Genomic DNA, 12,052 nt, shown 5'->3' with positions numbered 1-12,052 from the left:
GCGGCTTCTAACCACCTTGGTTGAACCAAAAACTTGTTTTCTTGAGCCAGTCAACGACACCTCTGATGTCCACCATCTATGGAAATGATGTGTATCAGTGACATGTCGACATCCGTCACACATTTAGCCCTTAACTTCTCTACTAATTTCCATAATTGACGAAATTATGTTGTCAACACACGACATAAAAAAATCTTACACCCCTTCAAGATCTCACCATGATCTGTTGCCAACACCTGCAAGAGTATATATCTTTTGGATCAAATTACAAAAAAAGGTCACTAATTTTTTTTTCATATTTAGTATTAAAATAAAATTGTTTTCAGTTTTGATCCTTAGTTTAACCTTTTGTATATATTTTTGATATTGTTGGTTCTTATTGCAAACTTAAGAACCATATTTGGAAGAACTTCATAATGAGGAACAAATCTGGTATGTTTTGCTAAGTATAGGGACGATTTATGTAATTTTATTCATAAATTAAATTCTAACCTGACTTACATCTCGGCGTGTGAAATTATCTCCAAGTTCTTAAAATGGAAAGTTAAACCATCAATTAAACGCAATTTTTGAACATATGCAACAGTTTGGTTTCCACTATGTGAAATCTGATGGCTGGAAATCCAGTCTAGATTAGAAATGGTAAACAAAAAGCATATGGGAAAAAATAGGGACAAAACCTGGCTTTTTTTTTTTTTTTTTTTTTACCTAGAGTGCCTTTTTAGGAAATTTTGAAGGTTCTTAGAGGTAGGCATTCCATCGAACACTTGCGGTGTCTTACTCTACCATCCATTAAAAAAAATTGTTACAACTTAAAACAAAAACTTCACCCATTAGGTTAAACTTAAACGATTAAATAACAATAAGATTGAAGTTAAACATGAAAGATTGAAAGAAAAAACAACTCACCATCAGCAAAAAAAAAATGATGTTGAAGCCAAATAATAATTTGAATCAAATGCCCCTGCTTGCTTACACACCAACTACGAATGAGAAATAACCCAAATTTAGTTATAGATCTAAACAAATATAAACAAAACCTAAAACTCCATTGAAATTTCTTCATTTACTCATAACGGTTCGATTATCAAAACGGTGTCATCTCAATGCGCTTCAACTCATTGCCTTGTCAAATTCAAAAAGCTAACAACCTCACAAAATTGCGAAGAAGGAACATGGGATGATTTCTTCCATCCAACTCTACTTTTCTATAGATGAACCAATAAGGCCCAACCATAGCAACCATGGCCCAAAACAGATAAACTGGTCCATCAACCCAAAACATGCCCATGCCCAAAACTGGTCAAGGCCCAACAATGCTTATAATCCCATATGAAGACCATAATCCATCTGAGTGCGTACGCTCAGGCCTCAGCGTACCCCTTTAGTACACTTGGCGTACCATGGTCCAGTCATTACGCGTTGTGTACAAGATGCTACATGCAATGTACTAGTTTGATATGAAAAACTGACCATTAAGTGCTTGATACTTGTGATTTCAACGTCCAACTTTAGACCTGAGTCCATTAAGGTGTCCTAAGGCATAAAGTTGGCAACTTTATTCCTTTGCATGTTCCATATGCTCCCAACAATCCATTAAGACCTTTTCAAGGGTCTTTACCCATGCATTAGGTCAAAGTGCTCACCAAGACTACATTTTTATGGTATAGATGAACCAAAGGACCTCAGATCTACTTTTCCTAAGCTCTGGAGTTGCTCAAACTCCCAATAGATGATCCATGAACACAAAAAGGGACAATAATGCAAATCCTAACTTAATCTAATGAATAAGGCGGCAAGATCAAAGCTTTATACCTCCAGAAGCACTTCAAGGTGAAATAGATGCAAGATCTTGAAGCTCAATACCACACCAAGCTTGCTCACTAATTTCTTCTTCTTCAATACACTCTAAAATGGCCACAAATTCACTCTTTAAGCTCAATAACACTCTCACAAGGAAACTCTGGGGTAAACGGGCGAAATGAGGCTATTGAGGCTGATTAGGGTTTAGTCCATGAGGCTTAAGGTTGTTTAAATAGGTGTCAAGTCTAAGAATTAGGATTTTGCTCTTCAGTCACGTACGCCCTGCGTACCTCTTGGTACACCCAGCGTACGCTGCCACCCTCCATGATCAATTATGCTTAGTACGCTAAGCGTACTCCTGGAGTACGCCCATCGTACATAAAGGACCATTTTGCTTTTATTTATTAGTTCAAGGTTTCAAATGGTAATACCTGATTTGGAGTGTTACACAAATAAATATAATATAACTATATTTAAATTATCCCATCTAATGCCTAACAGTTTGCCATTTTGGCATCATAATAGATCAGCACGTTCAATTGGATGGAAAATAATATTGTATAATGCTTGTTTGAATGCATATATTCCATCGAATGCACCACGTAATAATTATAACATTCATATAGTTGATATCCTTGATTATTAATAAATTTAATTTAAGCATTATTAATATTACATGTTTTTATTGTTAATATTAAAATATTTTAATAAATTGTAAAAGATGATTGTATTTGACAAAACTATTGTAAATAAAAACAATAATTTTGGTTTATTGTAGTTGTGTTTGATTAAAAATAATTGTAATTATGCTTCGTTAATTATAAATATTTTACCATCTCAATGATTTCATTTGGACCTCACAAAACTTTTTGGGTGTGAATGACAAAGCATACATTTCCACTTAACAAACTGTACCAAATGTAAAACCAATAAAATGAAAACGACTATATTTTAAATAATATTGAAATGCATGTAAACATTAAATTTTTAACGGCTAAACTTATAACTTTCTAGAACACTGAAAAGTTAAAGGAAATAATTTCAAAGAGCTTGAGAGGAAATACTTTATGGACAATTACTATATACGGAAACACAATTATAATTTGGATGATTTGTAAATATTTTTTTAAAGTGTAGTTCGTATTGATCAAGTAGACAAAATGAAATCAGAGTATAGTTTAAAATCCAGAGCACAAGAGTAAATATAATCTGGATGGCTCAATTAAACTTCTGAAGGTTACAAGGAGTGAATATAGTAAGAACAAGAAATGTCCAAAAGTTACTTTATCTCTAGAACTTAACACCTATTTATAGGCGTTACAAAAGTTAACAAAAAATACATAAGGTCTAATTCTATTAAGCTTTGGCATACCAAGGTGCCCGTATGAAATACATACAACGAAAGCTGAAAATACAAACTTCGACATTAAGACAAACTCATGACACTTCGACACCTCACAGCTCCATTCGACCTCAACATTCTCCTCTTTTGTGAGCAGTGTCAAGTCCTAGGTCATTAGCATCTTCGTTGCTCGATGAAGAACTCTTCTTATCTATGTATACCAAATGATTTTTTTTCGAGCATCAGCTTTATCTCCTTTAGTATTCCTTTTGTAACTATTTATATGAACAAGAAGATTCGCATATTGCGAAGTGGTATACTTTTCTACATCATAAACTTGAAAAGGGAACTATGTAATCTTTCCTTTCTTGTTCTTACCAACAAAAAACAATTCCCAATGGTTTCACGCAAATTTCACCATCTTCAAAGTCCTTAAGACTTCCTTGAGCTTTAAGCATTGATTGAGGCATAGTAACCTAACAACCCATTGCAAGTGCAAGCTCCACATCTTTCTTTGCAAGACAATCATGGTAATTGTCTATAAACAATTTTATATGTGCAAATACAATTAGAAAGTCTTCTCTTCTGGTCAACTGTACCTTCGAAATATCCACACCTCTCAAGTTTCTCGCAACATTGATGAGATCATTAAGATTCATCAAAGGAAAATCTGCTACAGAAAAGTCAAAAGCAACATTGTTGGTTCTGACAACATGAAATCGATAATTCTACAATACTTCTTCGAATAAAACATCCATCGAAATATTGAGAACTTTCACTATCTTTACCAATTGCCAAATATCCTCCTATATTTCACCAAGTACAACATGAAATCTGATCTTTAACCTTTTGTATTCTTTCTTGTCTTCAAACTTATCCACAATCTGATATTGAGCTGAAATGAACATCATCTCATTGATAGGAAATCCAACTGATTGAAATCAGTGTTTTCAGTATCAAAGCTCTTTTTTTGAAATTTCTCAAAATCATGCATATTCCATTGAACACACTAGCTTCAATAGTCTCGAAACAAAAGGACTTTGTTGGATCACTTTCACACCCCCAAACCAGGATGGCGGGAACTTCTGGCGGCAGGTGACTTCATATTGTAATATCATAACAATTGATTGTGAATGAAACATAGCAACCATCATCATCATACATTCAAGATACCAACATACAATGTTTATAATATTGTTTTTGTTCAAGAAAATATATTCAAAAATAACAAAATGTATGATGATCCAAAAATACAACAAGCATCTAAAATCCAAAGCTGAATGTAACACCCATAAAAATTGAGCCAATTAAAACTTTTCAAAATCATTTAAAATTGGTGGTTATTACAGAATCGTTTCCAAAATAGTCTATATCAGAGTTTTTCCCAGAAACAATAACACAATGTGAGGAGTTGTACGATCACGACTTCGCCTTGCCATAATCCCCTGATGTACCTGAAACAATAAACTGAAACTATAAGCCTGAAAGCTTAGTGATTTTTCCCCAAAATACCCATACTCTCAGCAATACACATAGAATCATGAACAAAACACTATGGGTCCAATCATCCTCGGGATGGAATACCCCAGGCCCTCAACCAGTAGGTTGGAATGCCTACATACTATGAGTCCAATCATCCTCGGGATAGAGTACTCACGGCCCACAGCCAACATGTTGGAATGCCCATGTCTATTGGCTTCCGCACAAAGCAGATACGCCTCAACCGCCAAACAAACATGTGCACATGTAACAGGATAATCACAAAACAGTCTATAGACAAATATTCCGATCTAACAGATCATACCACATAAGACATAATGCCATCCTATCTATTAGAACACCAGTCTAACAGATCATACCATATACCACGGAATACCATTCTATTTACCAGGATATCAGTCTAACAAATCATACTAGCATAATATATCCAATAACAATCCATAGGGATGTCCTTGGTGCCTTAAACCCTAGAGCATAGTGAGGATAACTCACCTTGCAACTGTCGACTTGAAAGATAAGCTAAAACTCTCGAATCACCGCTACAAACTCCACCAACTGAATTGCCATGGAATCATATTCATGAATTTCCTAAAATACCCCAGAAGTCAAATAGTAAATCCTTGGTTAAAGTCAGAGTCAATGTCAACTGCCAAGGTTAACAGTCCATGCTGACCACAACTCGTCGAGTACCCTTAGCTACTCGCCGAGTTCCTTGCATAACTTGCCAACCTGCCGAGTTACTCTTCTGACCCACTGAGTCCAAGGAAATCTTCATCGGACTCACCGAGTTGTTCATCCAACTCGTCGAGTCTGGGAAAATCTTCATATGACTCACCGAGTCAACCGTGCGACACGCCGAGTTCTTTAATCCTTCATTCATACAGCTGCTTATTAAGCCATGCAAAGGCTCCATATTGTAGATCTAAGCTCCCAAGGCATATTTATCACGTAAAGTTGCAAACTTTATGTGCATGCAAGGCTCTAATGACTCATAATGCCAAAATTAAACTTGAAATGGGGTTTAACTCCAAAGAAAGGTTTCATACATGACAAATCTAGAAACTTTATGAACTTAGAACCCAAGAAGGGTTCAAATCTAAAGTTTCAACTTCAGATCTAGCTTATACACAACCCATACTTCATAACCAAGCCAAAAACCTATACTTCACCCATAAGATCTTGAAGAAGAAGAAGCCAAGATCATGAATTGATACCTCAAATGAAGCTATCTGAGATAGATCTTGTAGATCCACACGAATCCCTTGTTGTTTGTTACTTATTCTTCAAGATCACTTCACAATTCCAACTTCCAAACTCAAACACACACAAAATGAGGCTCTCACACGAAAATAGGGTTTGTTGGGTTCTGGAGGCTGTGACGGACTAAGGGGGAGGCTAATGATCCCTTAAATAGGGTGCAAAACCCTGGAAATTAGGGTTTTACCCTCCAGCTCCAACTCGTCGAGTCACACCTCCGACTCAGCGAGTTGGTCACTTAACCACATGACCCAGTCCCACTGCTACTCGACGAGTCAGGGCATCCAACTCGTCGAGTAGGCCTTAAATCATGAAATTATAATAATAAGTCGGTACTTGAGAATCAGGGCATTACAATTCTCCCCCACTTGAACTAGACTTCGTCCTCGAAGTCAGCTGCGACGAACAACTCCGGATGGTGCTCTCGCATCTCTGCCTTCGGCTCCCACGTCCACTCAGACCCTCTATGGTGCTCCCATTGTACCTTAACCAAAGGTATCTCCTTTTTCCATAGGACCTTCACCTTCCTTTCAAAAATGGCCATGGTCCTTTCCGCATAATTCAGGTGCTCATCGAACTCAATGTCATCTAATGATACCACTGCCTGCTGATCCACAATGTACTTGCGCAACTGTGAAACATGGAAAGTGCTGTGAATCCGGCTAAGCTCCTCTGGTAGCTCTAGCCTATATGCCACCTTGCCGACCCTAGCAAGGATCCTGAATGGACAAATGAAACGGCGACCCAATTTCTCTCTCTTCCTGAAGCAGATCACACCCTTCCATGGTGAGACCTTCAGGAGTACCATATCACCCACCTAAAACTCTAACTCAGATCGACGTCTGTCGGCGTAACTCTTCAGTTGTCACACCCCCAAACCAGAACGGCGGAATCGTTCGAGGGTGGATGACTTCATGTAGTATCGCAACAATTTAACACATAGTAAAGAAAGTAATACAACCATCGTATATATAATTTAAAATTTTTACATTGTTGAAAGGTACTTGTTTCCAAAAACAAATTACAGTATGATGTCAAAATGAAACTAAACTGACGCCACAATGTCCCTTCTTCAAAAGCTATTTGTTTACCTGTTTTACTGAATTCCTGAGAAGTACAAGTAGTTATGAAAGAGTAGATCAGCATTTAAGCTGATGACTTCATAAGTATTTAGTAACAATGTATGTATGAAATAGAATGAAAATGGTTTGTACATGTTTGAATGTTCCTAGAAAATCCCATATTTTCTACTATAGTAGATGGTAGTTTAATTGTTCCAAAACTTGTAATGCAATAGTGCTTTTCATGCCTAGAGTATTAGGTTTATGTATAAATTGCTAAAGCATTTGAAAATCCTCGCAAATAAATGTGTTTTTAATACTCCATGTGAGTCTTATAACCATGCTATTTGACCAGGATGCCTATATCAACGTTCTTCAAGCGTTGGAAAGTTAAGATGTTTGTCACCCAGGCCTACCGACCTAGCTGTAACTAACAGCTTAGGTGTGGGATTGTCAATCCCGTATAGATCTATACACAAGTATCACGCTCCCCCTACAAGGGATTTTGGTATATAATACAGGACTTAAAATTCATACTCGAAAGTACGTGAAATGTCTCACAAAATTTAGTATAAAACAGATTTACGTATGAAAATGTCCATTTGTTCTTGTGTATGGAAATATCTCTTTGATATAGTGTTTCTAATATGTAAATGTTCATGATTTTCTTGTAAACTATACCTATTATAGTTTTTTAAAGTGTGTGTTTTGTTCGTATAGTAAACCCTGGTGTAATACTCACTTGTTATGTAAAGTATAATATTTATAGTGACATAAATGATCACATATACTTAAAGTATAAATAAAGTGTTTGATTCGTGTGTATATATATATATATATATATATATATACACACACACACACACATACACACACACACACACACACATATATATATATATATATATATATATATATATATATATATATAAACATGTTTTATTTCCAAAAGACAAGATGTTATCGAGAATATATATCGCATACGAAAGTTCTCATGTAGTAGTTATGAATCACATATGATTTACTTGATAAAAAGAGTATATAGTGAAACTTTAGGTTACACATGATAATAACCATGTGGTTACTTGTATCCCCCCCTAAAAGTGTATAAAAAGCATTGCTAAAACATTTGAAATTGTAGTTTATAGTGGTATGAACTCACTTGATAGCTTGGAGAAAGTGAGACGAAAACCGAGCTGATTTTTGACTCGAGAAAGCGAATTTTCTTAGGATTCTCGGGAATCTCGGGAGCGTAAACTTCCTTCGGGGCTTGGGTATGAAAACCGGGGCTTTGGGATATTTCTTGCACGCAAAACGGGGTAAAAACGCAAGAGAAAGAGAGGAATTGAACAATTTTACCCGGAACCCTTGCATCCCTTTTATAGGGGGCGGAACCGCCTCGGTACGCTGGGCGTATGCGTACGTCATGCATGACTGCATCCTTGGCTGTCGGAGATCGGATGGGATGGGACAATGAGGCTTAGAGGGGCGACGTGGACGTTCCAAGGCCTAACACTCGAGTACGCTGGGCGTAACTCGGATTGGTCCGGTGACTCCTCCTTCGGATAATACCGGATTTTGAATTAAATTTATATTTTAATTATTTACTAAATTTCTAAAATTCATATCTTTTTCATACGAACTCCGTTTTTGACGTTCTTTATATCCACGCGTAGGTGAGACTACGCTCTCCAACTTTCCTTTAGACTCCGTCGGCAAATTTTGAAATTATTTTTATTATTTATTTTTAAAAGGTCGGGGCAGGAAAAGTCCGTTAGAAATTCATAATTTCTTCATCCGATGTCTGTTTTCGCCAGACTTTTTACCATTGTAATAAAATTGTCGAGACCTTCGATTCTCATTTAGGTTGTTCCGGCCAAAAGTCGCTCGATCTCTGTTTCGAGTTTTTAGCTGTCTGCCGCTATACCGAACTTCGGAAATTTATAACTTCCTCATACGAGGTCAGATTTAGGCGTTCTTCTTATGTACGCTCACGATTTAATGATATCTAACATAGTAGGTAACCAAATAGAGACTTTTGTACATTTTATTTTCAAAGTTAATTTCATTATTTTCAAAAGTGGTTACAATACTTGACTTTTTAGGTCATTACATAGAGTCGAAATATAGGGTTGTCACATCTGCTGACTCTGAGCGGTCTGCAATCGCTATCTAATCTGCTAAATCTTCTCGGTAATCTGCAGAACTTCCTCCGTTCGTCCCATCACCCTGTGTCCGACCTCACCCCAACAAAATCGGGGTGCGACATTTCTGCCCGTATAGCAGCTCGAAAGGCGGTACGCCAATGCTGGAATGATAGCTATTGTTGTAGGCAAAATCCGCAAGGGGTAGGTGGGAATCCTAACTCCCACTGAAGTCAATGACACACTCCCTCAACATATCCTCGAGGGTTTGGATGGTTCGATCGCTCTGACCATCGGTCTGTGGATGAAATGTTATACTGAAATGTAGCTGCGTGCCCAGTTCCTCATGGAACTTCTGCCAGAAACAGGAGGTAAATCTAGCATCTCGGTCAGAAACAATGGAAACCAGAACCCCATGGCAAGCAACGATCTCGAGAACGTACAAGTTGGCCAACTTCTCAGCCGAAGAACTCTCCTGTATGGCAAGAAAATAGGCACTCATCGTCAATCGGTCCACGATAACCCATATGACATCAAACCCCTTTGTCATTCTCGGCAACTTGGTAATGAAGCCATTGTGATCTGTTCCCATTTCCATGGGAATCTCCAGAGGCTGCAACATACCATGTGGCCTCTGATGCTCGACCTTGACCACCCTACAGGTCAAGCACCTCTTAACATACCAAGAAATTTCTCACTTCATGCACGACCACGAGTAGCTTAAACTCAAGTCTCAATACATCTTGGTGGCCCCTGGGTGAATAGAAAAGTGAGACTTGTGAGCCTCATCTATAACTGTCTCCTTGAGCCCGCCAGACATCAATAACCCATACCCGACCATATCGGGTCAATAATCCCCGACTATACTGCATAAACTGGACATTCTCGCCCTTGATCCTCTCCATCTTCTAGTTTTCTGGTCGCATACCCTCTTCCTGAGCATCCATGATCAAACTCACAAGCGGAGAATCCACCACTATCCTCATACACGTGGCTGGGGTGGAAGACCCCGCTGACTTGCGGCTCAAAGCGTCCTCCACCACATTCGCTTTACTAGGGTGGTTAAGGATATCGCAATCATAGTCCTTGATTACATCCAGCCACCTGCGTTGTCTCATATTCAGGTTCAGCTGATCCATGATATGTATCAAGCTCTTGTGGTCCGTGTATATGGTACAACGGACCCCTTACATGTAATGTCTCCAAATGTTGAGAGCGAATACCACCGCTCCTAACTCCAGATCATGAGTAAGGTATCTCATCTCGTGCAGCTTCAGCTACCGTGACACATAAGCTATCACTTGTCCCCTCTGCATGAGAACCGCCCCCAATCCCATGATGGATGCATCAATAAATTCTGCAAAATCGTCGACTCCATCAGGAAGAGTCAATACTGGAGCCTCGCACAACCGTTGCCGGAGGGTCTCAAACACCCTTTAATACTCAGAACCCCACCAAAAAGTCACCCTCTTCCTCGTCAGACGAGTGAGGGGTACCGCAATCTTAGAGAAATCCTGTGTAACACCCGTTTATTTATTAAATAAATAAATAAAATAATGAATGAATGGTAGCCCTAAAATAAATAATTATATATCAAAGGATGGTCTCGAGGAGCTAATTGTCACAATTTTAGAAGTCAGGGGTTAAAAGTGTAAGTTTCGTTTGGGTTCTGTAAAGAATTATGAGGGCAGGGATCACTTGGTAATTATTGGGACTTCATTTAAAAAGAATTTGTAGATGAGGGGCTATTTTAGTAAAAACCAGACCTGAATTGTAAAGGATTTAATGCTAAGGGTTTAAATGGTAAATGTTGGCCTTATTTGAAAGAAAAATAGAAGGGGGAGGACTAATCTCGATATTATAGCAAAGGTTTAATGGGTGTCGGGTACATAATCCTAAGGAACCCTAACCCTAGGGATGTTGGTTCCAGCCGCCAATCTTCTTTTCCTCCATAACCGACCGCCACCCCTCTTTCTTCGTCCATTTTCCGATCATACAAGTCCGATGCTGCTTGCTACCATGCCAATGAAACGCCAACGTGACTTCCCGACGTTGTGATGAACGCAAAAAATCTTGTGGGTCGCTGGAGTTTAGGGTCACTACTGCTGCGGTTGTTCGTCAGCAGGGCATAACCTCTAATTTCCTGCTGCGGCCACTCCTTTCCGCTCCTCCTATTCTGTCTCTACGATGCCATCATCCTCTCTACTCGGAGTAACAGTCGCATGGACATCTTTCCTCCAACTACCATGCACCACCATAAGGGTGGCTTTGATTAGGTATGTTTCCGAGATTCTTTCAGTGTTACTGTCCGGGTGCTGCTGTGACAAGTCCTATGGTTGCGTGAGGGTTCTTTGTCGACTGAAGTTGTAAAGAACCACCATGGCAGCTGTCACACCCCCAAACCAAGGATGGTGGAAACGTCCGGGGGGTAGAGGACTTCATGTATAATATCATAACCATAATTGCAATAGTAATTTAAGCAAACACAACCAACATATATATAATTGAAATAGTTACATCATTGTATGAGTTACATGTTTCCATGTCAATTACAATATGTTGACAAAACATGAAATGTTGACACCTTAACGTCCCATCCTCAAAATGCACTTTGATACCTGTTTAGTGATTTCCTGAGAATACAAATTGTTTGCAAAATTGTCAGCACAAAGGTTGGTGAGTTCATAAGATTTTGTTTTCAAACTTGATAAAAGTCTTTCTCTTGTAAATGTCATGATTGTTTCAGAAAAATACGATATTTTCCTTAAAATGTGTAACGTAGTCTTATATCCGAAGACCCAAAATGTATAAGTAACCACTCTTACTAATAGAAAATGATATGCGTTTAAATCAACATAAACACGTTTGAATTAAATGAAATTCCCATAAATTCTTATGTTTGTTAATACATTCTGTGAGTTTATTATAACCATGCTATGACCTAG

The sequence above is a fragment of the Lactuca sativa genome, chromosome 2 (assembly GCF_002870075.4).
Source record: "Lactuca sativa cultivar Salinas chromosome 2, Lsat_Salinas_v11, whole genome shotgun sequence".
NCBI lineage: Eukaryota > Viridiplantae > Streptophyta > Magnoliopsida > Asterales > Asteraceae > Lactuca > Lactuca sativa.
The sequence above is the reverse complement of the archived record's forward strand: the minus strand, read 5'-3'. Positions refer to the sequence as shown.